Source organism: Hipposideros armiger, unplaced genomic scaffold (assembly GCF_001890085.2).
Source record: "Hipposideros armiger isolate ML-2016 unplaced genomic scaffold, ASM189008v1 scaffold_198, whole genome shotgun sequence".
Lineage (NCBI taxonomy): Eukaryota > Metazoa > Chordata > Mammalia > Chiroptera > Hipposideridae > Hipposideros > Hipposideros armiger.
This window is the reverse complement of record NW_017731548.1, coordinates 949,125-965,264: the sequence shown is the minus strand read 5'-3', so window position 1 is coordinate 965,264 and position 16,140 is coordinate 949,125. Positions and strand designations below refer to the sequence as shown.

General features: G+C 39.5%; 1 protein-coding gene across 4 annotated transcripts in view; it reads right to left on the bottom strand.

Moving 5' to 3' along the window:
* Positions 1-13,360, bottom strand: part of SPART (spartin) — a 50,300-nt gene extending 36,940 nt beyond the window's left edge. For 3 of the 4 annotated variants that reach the window (XM_019653184.1, XM_019653183.1, XM_019653186.1), the window contains exon 1: positions 12,848-13,121. The gene's annotated coding sequence lies outside the window, so the exon portion shown is untranslated. Of the gene's footprint in view, positions 1-12,847; positions 13,122-13,214 lie in introns of those variants that run through there. The other variant, XM_019653185.1, reaches the window with a different exon arrangement.
* Between the last annotated feature and the right edge of the window lie 2,780 nt (positions 13,361-16,140).

Below are 16,140 nucleotides of genomic sequence, written 5' to 3'. Positions count from 1 at the left end.
ACCCAGGCTAGAAGGTCCAACATCTGACTAATAAAACTTCCAGAAATAGAGAATACATAAAAAGTAAAAGAGTTGAAACAATTCAAAGAATTTTACAGAACTGGAAAACATGAATTTTCACATTTAAAAAGACCAATGCTCAAAAAAGTTTTAAAAAGACCTACACCAAAGAGTGTATCATCAATTTGAGAACACTATGCTCAAAGGGCCCATCTTTAAAAAAAAAAAAATGAGAAATAAGACTGCTAAGGAACTTAATAAAAGACAACAGAAATTAGAATAGTACAAATTAATTCATAATTCTGAGTGAAGCTAACTTCCAAACCCAGCCAAGTGATTGTTCAGATACATCTTCTATTGCCTGGATTTCATGTTTAGTAAGAGGAATCCCAAGGCTGATGATGGGAATTGCCAAGATGACAATGATGCAACCAGTTCACACTGGAGTAGAAGACAGAACTCCAGAGAAGATTTCTTCAAGAAATTAAAACTGACAGACTACCTATTGTGTTTCTAAGTTTTGAGAAGAGATCTACATAACTGTGGGAGGACTCCGAGTTTAATCAATGAAATGGAAAACTAAAGAAATAAAAATCAGGACAATTATTAACTCCAAGGAAAACAAAATGCTGAGCTAGAAAAAAAAGTAATCATAAAGTACTACATGTTTCAGTTTTGATTAATGTCATAATAATGTAAACAATGAACCCTGATACAAGCAAAATTATGAAACAACCATACTGAGATGGAGTGATAGAAATCTGTTTACACGTGGTATAGTATGAAACTAAAACTTCACCTTTCCTACTTGGAAGTTACTAGGTAATGCTTAAAACTGAAAAATAAAAGGTAGCAATATAAGCATCCTGTTTAGAGATTTACACAGACAGACCAAAAGAATTGGGTAAGAAATTGATATAAGCTACCTTTGGAGAAAGGGGTAAAGTTGGGGTGAAAACCTGCAAGCCTAATAAAAATATTTAATTCTTAATACTATGTGCATGATAAATTACCAATTTGAATAAGTAAACAGAGATTTAGAGTAGCTTTGTCTAATAGAATTGTAATGTGAACCACATGTAATTTTTAGTTTTCTAATAGCCGCATTAAAGAAGTAAAAAGAGAGAACTTCCAGTCGAGACAGCAGAGTAGCTAAGTGCTATGCTCACCTCCTCTCCCGACCACAACTAAATTACAACTAAACTACAGAACAACCATCGTTGAGAACTGCTTGAAGTCTAGCTGAACACAAGTCCTACAACTAAGGATATAAAGAAGCCATGTGGAGATTGGTAGGGGGATCAGAGAGGTAGAATGGAATGGTCCCACACCTATGTGTGGTGGTGAAAAATCAGGAGGGATATCTTGGCTACAGAGATCTTCCTTGAGGAGCAAGGGGTCCCAGCCCCACACCAGGCTCCCAGCCCAGGGTTCGAGTGCCAGGAAGAGGAGTCCCCATAACTTCTGGCTGTGAAAACCAGCAGGGATTGTGGCTGAGTGAGACAAGAGGGCTGTTGGAGGCCCAGATGTTCCTATAAAAGAGCCCACACATGACCTTACTAACTGACAGTCTCATTCCAGGGCTCAAAAGGGATATACGGGGAGGAAAACTCTGTTGTCTGGCTTCAGAGGGGGGGCTGGAGAAGCAGCTTTCTCCCAGAGGTGCTGTCAGAAGCCACTGTTCCTTTGTTGTGCCCTACGCCTACCCAATGTGCAGACGCAGGTCGGAACCAAGTCTGAATCTCCATCAATCTGGTTAATACTGCTCACTCACCCAGCCCTGGTAATACCCTTGAGACCCCACCCCACCCAACTTTCCTGCCCACCCAAGACACTTCCAGTGGATTTTCCATACAAAGGGCCTGTCTTGGCTCATGCTGCAGACCTTCCTAAAATCTCTCAAAGGTTCAAAAATGCCAAACAAGCAGCATCTGGCCTCAGCGTGTCCTGTACTTCTTGCTAAGTAGCCCAAAGCCCGGCACTAGTAGCAGCCAGTTTCAGTTCCCAGCTTCGCTTCTTCCAGGCACCTACAAGCCTAGCACAAGTAGCAACCATATGCCGATCACTTTGTAGCTTATACCAAGTGGCCACAGGCAGGACAGAGGTAGTGGCTGACCTTGGTCTGCACCAGAGCACCTCCCTCAATAGGTCCTAGGACCAACACACCAGTGGTCAGCTTCAGATCACACCACCCAACCACCTCCACAAACAACATACCCAAAGGGCAGACTTGGAAGGCACCAGAGCCCTACCAAAGGGAGTCCTGCTCCATGGTGTTAGCCCCTGAACAACAGCTTTTATGCTGTACTCATAGCCAGTACTCACGACCTGAGAGTCAATCCCTTCCATTGACACGCAGTCAGCAGCCAAAGCTAAACTACAACAGGAGGGTGCACACAACCTATACAAGGAACACATCTGGAGTGCCCAGCTCAGGTGACCAAGGAAACTGCATCACTGGGGCCCCAGGACAACTACCACATAAGGTCACTATACTAAGACTAGGAGACATAGCAGATCTACTTAATATATACAAACAAACACAGGGAAGCAGCCAAAATGGGGAGACAAAGAAACTTGTCCCAAATGAAAGAACAGAACAAAGCTACAGAAAAAGGACTAAACAAAATGGAAATAAGCAATTGACCAAAGACTTCAAAACACTGATTATATGAATGCTCAATGATCTCAGTGAGAACTTCAACAAAGATAAAGAAAACATAAAAATGGAGATAGTAAACATAAAAAAGAACCAGTCAGAAATGAAGAATACAATAACTGAAATAAAGAATACATCAGAGGGAATGAACAGATTAGATCAGGGGTTGGCAAACTGTGGCTCGCGAGCCACATGCGGCTCTTTGGCTATGTTCCATCTCAAAAGTTTGTCAACCCCTGGAAGAGCCAATCCTGTCCCTCACAACAATTTAAAGCTTATTCGAGAACCATAAATATATTTTTACGTAATCACCATTATGTGAATAATATCCTTTAAAAATTGTATAAATGTAACTATGATAGTTTTAGTTTCATTTTCAATTTTACTTCAGAGCCTGTAGCTTGCGAGCCACAGTTTGCTGACCCCTGGCAGCTCTTCCATCTCAAAAGTTTACCACCCCTGGATTAGATGAAGCAAAGGATCAAATCAGAGATTTGGAAGACAAGGTAACAGAAAACACCCAATCAAAACAACAAAAATAAAAATAAAAAATGAGGATTATTTAAGGGGCCTCTGGGACAACATCAAGTGTACCAACATTGACATCATAGGGGTACCAGAGTAAAAGAGAAAGCAAGGGATTGAGAACCTATTTGAAGAAATAATGACAGAAAACTTCCCTAACCTGATGAAGGAAAGACACACAAGCCCAGGAAGCACAGAGTCCCAAACAAGATGAACCCAAAGGCCCACAACAAGACATATCATAATTAAAATGCCAAAGGTTAAAGACAAAGAGATAAAGAGAGAATCCTAAAAGCAACAAGAGAAAAGCAGGTAAGTTACCTAAAACAGAGTTCCCATAAGACTGTCAGCTGATTTCTCAACAGTAACTTTGCAGACCAGAGGGGATTGGCAAGAAATAGTCTAAGTCAGCGGTTCTTAACCTTCTTAATGCCGCGACCTCTTAATACAGTTCCTCATGTTGTGGTGACCCCCAACCATAAAATTATTTTTGTTGTACTCTATAACTGTAATTTTGCTACTGTTATGAATCGTAATGTAAATCTCTTTTTGGTTTCCGATGGTCTTAGGCGACCCCTGTGAAAGGGTCATTTAACCCCCAAAGGGGCTACGACCCACAGGTTGAGAACCACTGCTCTAAATGATGAAAAGGACCTACCATCAAGATTATCCAACAAGAAAATCATTTAGAATCAAAAAACAGATAAAGAGCTTCCCAGATAAGAAAAAGCTAAAGGAGTTTATCATCACCAAACCAGTATTACAAGAAATGTTAAAGGAAGAAGAAGAGGAGGGAGAAGAAGAGGAAGAGGAAGAGGAGAGAGAAAAAGAAGAGGAAAAAGAAAAAGAAGAGGAAGAAGGAGGAAGGAAAAATAAAAAAGAAGGGGAGGAGGAGGGGGATCAAAAATACAAATAATTTGGGCCGGCCGAGTGGCAATGGTTAAGAACTGGCTTGGGACGCCAGAGGGCCCCGGTTCAGATCCCACATATAAGGGCCAGTGACACTGCCCTCTACAGTTAAGATGCTGAACAACAGCTCGACCTGGAGCTGGGCTGCCATGAGTTGCCTGCGATGGCGTAGGCTGCAGCCCCTGGGGCAGTGGGTTTACATGGGCTACAGTATGTAGCCAGCAGCCAGCCTGAGCAGCCAGCAGCCGCAGTGTGTGGCCGTCCAGAAGCCGGCGACTGATCTGCTTCACCCGGGAAGAGCACAATGATGGTGCCAACTTGGGCCAGTGAAGCAACGTCCTCCACAACTGGACTGAAGAACAAAATGACAGCAACTTGTCTGTTCCCCTTCCCCCAATTCCCCAGCACTGTTCCCATCCCCCCAATTCCCCAATAAAAATCTTTAAAAAAAAAAAAAACAAACAATTAAGTGGCAATAGCTACCTACCTATCAACATTACTTTCAATGTAAACGGACTAAATGCTCCAATCAAAAGACATAGCATAGTTCAATGGATAAGAAAACAAAACCCTTATATATGCTGCCTACAAGAGACTCACTTCAGATCAAAAGAAGACACACACAAACTGAAAGTAGAGGGATGGAAAAAGTTATTTCTTGAAAATGGATATGAAAAAAAGGTGGTGTAGCAACAACACTTATATCAGACGAAATAGACTTTAAAACAAAGGCTTTAACAAGTGACAAAGAAGGGCCCAGCAATTCCACATCTGGGTATTTATCTCAAAAAACCCAAAACACTAACTTTGAAAAGACATATGACCCCTATGTTCGTTACAACACTGTTTACAATGGCCAAGATATGGAAGCAACCTAATAGACAAATGGATAAAGAAAAGAGGATACATATACACAATATTATTCAACCATAAAAAAGAATGAAATACTGCCATTTGTGACAACATGGATGAACCTAGAAAGTATTATGCTAAGTGATATGGGTCAGACAGAGAAAGACAATTGCCATGTGACTTCACTTATACGTGGTAACTACTAAACAAAATAACCAAACAAACAAAACAGAAACAAACTCGTAGATACCGAGAAAATTCTGATGGTTTCAAGATGGGAGGAGGGTTTGGAAAATGGGTGAAAAGGGAGAAGGGATTAAGATGTGCATATTGCCAGTTATAAAAGTCATGGGATGTAAGGTAAAGCATAGGGAAAGTTAATAACGTTGTAATAACTATGTATGGTGTTAGGTGTGTACTAGATTTATCAGGGTAATCACTTTGTAAGTTATATAAATGTCTAATCACTATGTTGTACACATGAAACTAATATAATATTGTATGTCAACTGTAATTAAAAATAGTTATTTTAAAATAAAGTAAAAACAAACAACTGAAAGTATTTCAGTGACAGTATTTTAATCATGCAAATACATCTAAAATATTCTTTCAGCATGTATACAATATAAAAATTAACAAGATTGTTTACCCTTTATTTTTGCTCATTGTCTTTGAAACCTAGTGTATATTTTACACTTGAAGAATATCTCATTCCAATTAGTCCCATTTCAAGTGCTCAATAACCACATGTGCCTACTATATTATTCGACACTGCAGTTTCAGAGATTCTTTTCCTGTGATCTCATTAAAATTTAAATGATAGGATAATTTAAATGATTTAAGACTATTTCAGCAACAATCTACATTATGAAGTCATCACAGAAACTGTAGCCTAGCTTCTGATTAATATAACTATACTTTCTAACCTGAAAAAGAAACAAACCATTGGTCAGCCTTATCATGCAACTTCATGACAGTCAAGAGAATTATATTAAGTCCCCAATTTAGAAAACATCATATACAATTGACCATATACAGACCTACCTTACATGTCTCTCCCCAAATACCCTATCAAAATTGACAAACCCTCTCCATGAAATTTTATACTGTTGTCATTAGGCCTCCCTCTTCCACAGATCCCATCCTTACCTTCCCTCAGAAAACATGGGATAGAAATGCTCCATTCCACCTTTCTTAGGGTACAAAGAGGCTCAAAGTTGAGAAAGCAAGATAGCAGAAGTTCAATAGGCTTTGTGTGCTGCTCTGGGAACTTACCCAGCATCATGAAGTTTGTCTAATTTACTTGAACAGGGTCTTGAACAACATTGTGACTTAGCACCCACTTTTCTGCTACATGCTACAGCAAACCACTATTACCAGGCACCATTTACAGAGTGCTTAATGTGTGCTGGACACTATGCTAGATGTTTATCTCATTTAATCCTCACAAATAACTGGAGGCATTATTACTACTTTGCAGAGAAAAAAAATTTGAGGTTTGAAGGTGTTAACAATAGGCCACCTGTTTTTGAAAGACTCTGAAGCTAAGAATTATTTTTACATTTTTAAAGGATCATAAAAACAAATAAGGACCTAAAGTTTATATGGAACCACAAAGACCCCAAATAGCCACAGCAATCTTGATAAAAAAGAACAAAGGTGGAGAAACTACCAGATATCAAACTATACTACAAGGCTATAGTAATCAAAACAGCATGGTACTGGTATAAAAACAGACACACAGATTAATGGAACAGAATAGAGTCCAGAAATAAACCCATGCCTATATGGTCAATTAATCTCTGACAAAGGAGGCAATAATTTACAATGGATAAAAGAGTCTATTCGATAAATGGTGTTGGTAAAACTAGACAGATACATGCAAAATATTGAAACTAGATCACCACCTTATACCATATACAAGAATAAACTCAAAATGGACTAAAGACTTAAATGTAAGACCAGAAACCATAAAACTCCTAGAAGAAAACATAGGCAGTAATCTCTCTAACATTATTCTTAGTAATACTGTTTTGGACATAACTCTTCGGGCAAGGGAAACAAAAGAAAAAATAAATAAATGGGACTATATCAAACTAAAAAGGTTTTGCCCAGCAAAGTAAACCATCAACAAAATGAAGAGACAACCTACTGAATGGGAGATGATATTCACCAATGATACATCTGATAAGGGATTAATATCCAAAATTTATAAAGAACTCATACAAATTAATACCAAAATAATATAACCCAATAAAAAAAAAATAGAAGACCTCAACAGACATTTCTCCAAAGAGGACATACAAATGGCCAACAGACATATGAAAAGATGCTCAATGTCAGGCTGGCCAAATGGCTCAGCTGGTTAAGAGCTCGCTCAAGAATGCGAGCTCTGAGCAACAGTGTCGCCAGTTCGACTCCCGGCCTGAGCTGAGCTGCCACTGAGCTGCCAACAGGTGGCAGGATGGCTCAGCTAAAAAAAAAAAAAAGATGCTCAATGTCACTTAATCGCCAAAGAAATGCAAATTAAAACCGCAATGAGAGGGCCAGCCAAGTGGTGCATTGGTTAAGAGCTGGCTTGGGACGCCAGAGGGCCCCGGTTTGGATTCCACATATGAGTGCCAGTGACACTGCCCTCTACAGCTAAGATGCTGAACAACAGCTCAACCTAGAGTTGGGCTGCCGTGAGTCGCCAGCAATGGCATAGGCTGCAGCGGGCTGCCATAAGCTACCATGTGTGGCCGGCAGCGAGCATGAGCAGCCGTCCCAAAGCCAGCGACTGATCTGCCTCGCCTGGAAAGAGCTCAATGATGGTGCCAACTTGAGCCAGTGAAGCAACGTCCTCCACAACTAGACTGAAGAACAAAAGGACAGCAACTTATCTGTTCCCCTTCTCCCAATTCCCCAGCACTGTTCTCCTCTCCCAATTCCCCAATAAAAATCTTTAAAAAAACAAAAAACAAAAAAAAACCGCAATGAGATGTCACCTCACACCTGTCAGAATGGCCATCATCAATAAATCAACAAGCAAGTGTTTGTGAGGATGTGGAAAAAAGGAAACCTTGTGCACTGTTGGTGGGATTGCAAATTGTTGCAGCCACTATAGAAAACAGTATGGAGGTTCCTCAAAAAATTAAAACTAGAACTATCTTATGACCCAGCAATTCCACTTCTGGATATGTATCCAAAGAAACCCAAAACGCTAATTCGAAAAGATATATGCACCCCTATCTTCACTGCAGCACTATTTACTATAGCCAAGATATGGAAACAACCTAAGTGTCCATCAATAGATGACTGTGGTACATGAGTTCTGACAATTAAGTTCACAAACTCATCTTTGAAAAAGTGCTACATACCTCATTGCTGAATATCATTATGGTCACCTTTGAAGTACTCCCCTTGGGAAGCCATGACCCAACACTAGTACCTAGTCCACCCTGCAAAGCAATTTTGGAACTCTTTTTCTGGAATGGCCATCAGATCTGAGCTATCATTGTATTACCCTTGATGTCCTGAATGTTATCAAAATCTCTCCCTTTCAATATTTCCTTTTTTTTCTGATAAAGAAAGAAGTCATTGGGGGCCAGATCAGATAAGTAGGGAGGGTGTTCCAATATAGTTATTTGTTTACTGGCTGTGTGCGCTGGTGCATTGCCATGATGCAAGAACCATGAATGGCTCGTGAAAAGTTCAGGTCGTCTAACTTTTTCATGCGACCTTTTCAGCACTTCCAAATAGTAAACTTGGTTAACTATCCAGTTGGTACAAATTCATAATGAATAATCCCTCTAATATAAAAAAAGGTTAGAAACATTGTTCCAACAAGGTCAGGAACTTAAATGCCAGAGACCTCATATATACAAAGATGTGGTACATATATACAATGGACTATTATTCGACCATAAAAAAAAAAGAATGAAATCTTACCATTTGCGACAACATGGATGGACCTAGAGGGTATTAGGCTAAGTGAAAGAAATCAGACAGAGAAAGACAAATACCATATGATTTCACTTATAAGTGGAATCTAAAGAACAAAATAAGTGAACGAACAAAACAGAAACACACTCATAGATACAGAGAACAAACTGATGGTTGCCAGATGGGAGGGGGGTTTGGGACTGAGTGAAAAGGGTGAAGGGATTAAGAAGTACAAATTGGTAGTTACTAAACAGTCATAGGGATGTAAAAGTACAACATAGGGAACATAGTCAATAATATTGTAATAACTATGTATGTTGCTGGGGGATCACTTATGGGGGGGATCACTTAATAAATTATATAAATGCCTAACCACTAGGCTGTACACCTAAAACTAATATAAAATAATACTGAAAGTCAACTGTAATTAAAAAAAATAAGAATATAGAACAGAAATCATATGTGGCTCACAAAACCTAATGTATTTACCTGGCACTTTACAAAAAAAAAGGTTACTAACCCATTGCTCTAGATTACAGAGTTAAATAGCCTGATTCCAAAACTAAATCTGTAAATCAGGGTTTCTCAACCTTGGTATGATGGACATTTCGATCTAAATACGTCTTTGTTACTGAAGGCTATCCTGTTCATTGTAGGATGTTTAGCAGCATCTCTGATCTCTATCTACTAGATGCCCTATGACAACCAAAAATCTCTCCAGACATTGCCAAATGTACCCTGTTGATAACCACTGCTCTCAATGGTCTTCAGACTCAGGGATGTGTATCCCTGGGGCACATGAAGACTTTTTAAGGGAACATGTTCCAATATGTATAATTTTAATTAAAAGACTTCCCAATCCCTCCTCCTTCCGTTTAATACTCCTCATTAAAAATTATCTGCCTTGGAATATGCCTGCAGTCCAATAATCACGCTGGGGTTTTTTTTGTTTGTTTTTTTTCCCCTCTCCTAGGCTTCTTTCACAATCTTCCCACTTGACAAAATAAAGTGATACCTTTCACCCATTCCTATTTTTACTATTGGGTTGTTGGAAAAGTCATGACGATTTTTGCAACAAACAACATAGAAAAATACGTCATGACTTTTCCGACAACCCAATATGATTCATTGCCCCAGGATGGAAAAGCCCCCTAGGGTGGAACAGCCTCAAAAAAGTCAAAGGTCTCAATTTTAATTTAGGTACAACTCCAACTATCCATCTCATTAAGACATAAATTTCCACTGAACACCTACTTTTCATATTTAATTATTATTTCAAAATCTATCAGGTATTATGATGTTCTGACCAACGATTACCACTTCCATTAACTCAATCGAAAAGAAAAATAAGGGCCAGCCGAGTTAAGAGTTTGCTTAAGAGCCAGAGCTCTGAGCAACAGGATCACTGGTTCGATTCCCACATGGACCAGTGAGTTTCGCACAAGCTGAGCTGCCACTGAGCTGCCAACAGGTGGCAGGATGGCTCAGCTGGTGGCGCACGTGCTCCTAATGACAAGATTGCCTGTTCAATGGTGGGCTACACCCACCTGCAGCTGGGGGACTGAACTTGGCACCTTGAACTGAGCTGCCACCTTGATGGCTCAGTGGATAGAGCGTGCACTCTTAACAGCAAGGTTGCCGGTTTGACTCCCTCATGGAAAAAACAAAAAGAAAGAATGAAAAATAACTCCAAGAGCTAGTCATAAGAAAAATTTAAAACTAGTTTCAACTTATACAAATATTTTTATTAAAGTGATGTATGACAGAGACTAAAAACCTTTCAAGCATAAATAAATTACATTAAGCTAACTTTCTGGGGGGGTAAAAAGCAAAGTACAATTTCAAGAAAAAGGAACCATGTATAATATCACTGTTTAAAAAATTGATGGTGATGGATATAAAAGTGCAGTATTTTACTTCTTTGGATACAGTTAAGAGTGATGTACCAAATTTATGGTACATAAATGTCAGTATGTACTATGTCAGTACTATGTGAGAAAATACATCCTTTGCAACTACCTAAAGTATGATGTAAAATGTTATAAAGCAACCTAAACATGTGCAAGGGGACAGTTTTACAAAAATTATTTTGGGGGTTCACAAGCAAATTAAAAGCACTGCTCTAAAACCACTATCTTGTATTGCAAACATAAAATGCACATGGTCTGGCCCTTAGAAGAACCATAATTTACTACCATTTTTTAAGCTATTTGGATGTGTGTGTCACTGTTCTACACTTCATTTAATTTCACATATTTGGAGATTAAGATCTGATTTATAAAGTGTTTTACAAATACTGAACGGCTTGCCCAATGACAGAACTAGTAAATGTACGAGACAAAAAAGTCAGGCTCCATTGACATTTGTCAAGAAAATGAAATAAAATGTCTGATTCCAAAGCTAAAGATGCTACTATGCTTACAAGTTAGCAGAGTGAGGTAGGGGTGAAGGAAACTTGGGAGTGTTTTAGGGTAGAAAGGTATTTGGCTTAAACCTTAAAGAATAGGTACCACTTGAAGGCAGAAGGCAGCATGATAAAGGAACTCTAGGTAGCAACATTAAATAAATTAAGCATTACCTACACCAGTATAATCCTCTTAAGCAAAACCTGGTTCCAGATACCAATGGTGCATTTATCTTTTTAAACGTTCTAATAAAAGTAGTAAAATGTATGTTTCAAACAACTCTGTGTGTGTGTGTGTGTGTGTGTGTGTGTGTGCGCGCGCGCGCGCCCACGCACTTTAAGAAATACTCAGGGGCAAAAGTAAAATTCTGAACCAAACACTTGACAACTTATCTCCGTCCCATTAACACAGAAAGTAATAACAACCATGCTAACGGTCAACATCACAAGTAGGCTTTAATAATACAGCATTAATCTCCCTAGAGGGAGCAGCAGATGATGCTCCAACGCCCAATCTGACGCTTGCATCTCAACTCCTTCGGGCTGATGAGGCACGCGAAACACAACGACATTTCAGGAAGTCCCACCAGTGAGTGAGCAGGAATCCACATAAGAGAGAAGCTTCCAGTTTCAAACAGGTTTCTTACACAGTCACCAAATGAGGTCTGTTATTATGAAGGAGAGCTAATCAAACACCAGCTCCATTTATAATTGGGGACATTCTTATATTACATTTTTTTTGGTATTTCTTTTGTAAATTTCAAAGAAAAACTGTTGAGTTCCGAAATATTTAAAGCAGTATTTCAGAGGCAACAATCTTGAACACAAAATTCATTAAATTACAATAAAGCCAATTTCGATGACCCTCAAGAGACAGTAAAGCAATCCATTACAATTAGAGAGTGGAAAACTGAGCCAAGCCCTACTGTAACGCAATAATGCCGCGTCACGAACAGGGTGCATTCCAAGAAAAACTTTTCCAGACATAGAAATTAGGTCGGAGGGATCCCCTGAGGAGCTCAACCCCTAACAAACAAGAACAAATGTACTCGAAAGGGTAAAATCTCGCGCTATCCATTCCCAGTATCACTGCTATTAGTTGCTGACGTTTTTGTAAAGAAAGGCTGCCAGCTTTAACGAAACTGGAAGCGCTGGGTGAGGGTGAATAATCACAGCGACTTTCGAGGCCAAAGTAAACAGCGGGGGCGGGGCAGTAAGAATGTCTGTTGACCATTCTTGCGCATCCAGGAGGAACGCGACCCAAAGACCTAAGGGACAAAAGGGCAGAGTTCACCATCCCAACAGTAACTAGGAGGAGGAGAACGTAGGGAGTGCAAAGGTTCCATAAATGTGAGATAGGGGTTAACTAAGAACAACTTCTCAAACTATTCTCCCTCAAAATTGCTCCTTTCAACGAAGAGTTTCATCTGTGAGCCTTGGATGATGGCCCCTGGCCGCCTCTGCCCTCGCCTCCCAGTCCGCCGGGCCTGGCCGCGGGGCCCGCTGCGCTCACACCACCCGCCCGCCTCAGGGCCCGCGCAGAGGCTTCGGTTTCCCGCCGGCCGCCGCCCCACCTGTGCCTTCCGGACCTCGGGCGCTTCGGCGCCGTGCGAAAAGCTTCCCGCCCGGCCACCGCGGCCCAGGGGCCCGCTCACTCAGACACAGAGCATCTGCGAAGCTCTCCCTCGAACGGGATCCGAGGTTCTCAACGCCCCACAGTCTCGCGCGCGAGCGCGCGCGGCCACACGCCGAGACTCACAAAGCGTTCCCAACAGCGCGTTCCCGAGCGCGCACGTCACGCGGCCGCGCCGCCGCGCGGGGCCGTCCCCGCTCCGCGTCAGGGCCCTCGCGCGCCGCGGCCGCGCTCACGTGACGCCTCTACAGGCGTTTTCCCCAGGGACTCGTCACCACTTGTCCAGCCTAACTTCTGTCCACTCTGACCTTGTAAATGGTGTATGGGGAGACGTCAGCCCCGGCGTCACCGTAAAACTCCCAGGGAGAGAGAAGCTTTTGGGCGAGGACCGAAGGCTTCGACAAACCACGTGAGCCAGCGGCTCAGGGCCGACCCACAACCAGGGTCTTCCGCGGCCACGTCGGCAGCCCCCGCGCTTGCGCAATCTCTTTCTTCCCCGCGGAACCCGTTAGGCTGGAGGCACTAGGACAGAGTAGTGGGCAGTGAGAACCTTGACGGCTGGGCGGAGCCCTGGGCACAGTGCACGTTGGAGAACAAAGGCTGATTCTCTCAGCTGTTGTGGAACCTAACCTTTGTGACTAATGTGTCCAAAAAGGACACTTCCAGAGGCCCACACACAGCGTGGTAAAAGTTTCGGTAGGATGTAAATGTGTGCGCGCTAAAAGTCTGTAGCAATGAGGCTACAAAAATGCTAAATTCCTAACTTTTAAGGATAAATAGCAACTGTGCTAATACCATTGATGATCATGGAAGGCTGAAAGGGGAAAATCAAAGGGAACATAGTCTACCTTTCTTCAAAAGTTCTTTAAAATTAGTAAATACTGCAGATGACAGATTTTATACTCTTGAATAGACCTGCCTTTAAAAATTATATACGTGTACATATATGCATACGTGTATATTCAGTGTCCTGAACATTTAAGACTAGCTAAGTAACTTGTTTAAGGATGGAAGTGATTTAATTTCAGATGAATTATTACTCTTCGCAATCAAAATTAATTAGTGATTCCCACTGTTGTATGACCACTGAGGAAGGCTTGTAAATTTAAAATTAGTCATTTGATAGTTCCCACAAATCTCAAAAAGGTAATAGTCAGTCATCCCAAAGGGAAAAACCTATTAGGGAGGTACACATTAATACTGTAGTTTTAAATAATTTTGCTCTTCTAGCCCCTAAAAGAATTCTGAAAAACTGTGACTATGTACCTTCTCCCTCATTTTTTAGATTGACCAAAATTTTCATCTAATTTAAATAGTTGCAAAGGAGGCAAACAGTTTTATTGTACAATACATTGACATTTTAAAATAAAACAGTTATATAACTTAAATGTAGCCAGTGGAAACTAAATACCAGGCAATTTGATAGCCATCATCAATTTTTAAGCTTTTCTTTAATAAGAGGAAATTTTACATCATTTTATTCTTGAACTAATATTTCCGTATCACTTCATGAAATTTTATCCTAATATAGTATTTCTTTATTCTGGAAAATCTTTTATTGATCACCTACCATACTTCTCTGCAACATACATAAGTACATAAATTTAAATCTAATTAAAAATTTTTGCAATAGCCATAAAAGTTAGTGTTTAAAAAGGTAAAATTTCTATATACAATATCATTTTATATAGAGAAAACCCTAAAATTTACTACAAAACTAGTAAAACTAACCAAGTCCATCCAGGTTGCAGGATAAAAGATCAACATACAAAAATTGGTAGTATTTCTATACATTTACATTCTAAAAATGAAATTAAGAATTTCATTGACAATACTATCAAGAAGAACAAAATACTTGGGAATAAATTTAACAAAATAAGTGCAAGAATTTTATATGCCCAAAACTATAACACATTTTTGAGATGGTTTAAAGAAGACCTAAATGAATGGAAAGACATTTCATATTCATTGATTGAAAGACAATATTGTTACAATTGCAACACTCCTCAAATTCATCTACAGGTACAACACATTTCCTACCAAAATCCCAGATGACTATTTTTCAGAAATCGTCAAACTATTCCTAAATTCACGTGGAAACGTAAAGAATCCAGAATAGCAAAAACAATCTTGAAAAAGAACAAAGTTGGAGGACTTACTTCCTCATTTCAAAATTTACTACAAAGCTAAAGTAATCAATTCAGTGTATTACTGGCATAAGGACAGACATATGTGGAATAGAATTAATCAATGGAATAGAATTAAGAGCCCAGAAATAAGCTCTTGCATTTACAGTTAACTAACTTTCAACAAAAGCACCAATAAAATGCAATGGGAAAGAAATAGTCTTTTCAAGAAATAGAACAATCAAAAATCCATTCAAAAAGGTGAATGTGGACCCTACCTCACATCATCCTCAAAAATTAACACAAAATGGATAAACAGACCTAAATGTAAGAGCTAAAACTATAAAACTCTTAGAAGAAAACATAAATCTTTATAAACTTTGGTTAGGCAATGATTTCTTAGATGTGACCCCAAAATGTAAGCAATAAAAGAAAAAAATGGTAAATTGTACTTCATCAAAATTAAAACCTTTTGCCCTTCAAAAGACACCATCAAGAAATTGGAAATACAACACATATACTATAAGAATATCTGTAAATCATTATATCCAGCATGTATCTGAAATATGAAAGAACTCTTATAACTCAGTAATTGACAAGATAAGTAATACATTTTAAAAATGGGAAAAGAATTTGAATAGATGTTTCTCCAAAGATATACAAAAGGCCAGAAAGCACATGAAAAGATGCTGGATGTCATTAGTCTTTAGGGAAATGTAAATTTAAAAAGACAAAAACAAAACAATGAGACTTCCCCACTGGACTGATAATAAAAAAGGTAGATATTAACAAGTGTTGACAAGGATGTAGAGAAATTCAAGCCCTCATGCAATACTGGTAGCAATGTAAAATGATGCAGCCATGTTTTTGATAACAATTTGACTGTTTCTTAAAAAGTTATACATAGACTTATATGACCTAGCAATTCCACTTGTAGCTGGAGTTGTGTAGACATATGTTTTCAGTCCTCTGTGTTCAAAAAAATCAAGTGACACTGCTGTTATAAAACTCCTTCCACTTATATTTATTAATTTGGTTTAGATGGATAGTTTCTCAGCTTTCACATCTATAAATATGAAAATTGAAATAGAATTGATGCTAAATCCTG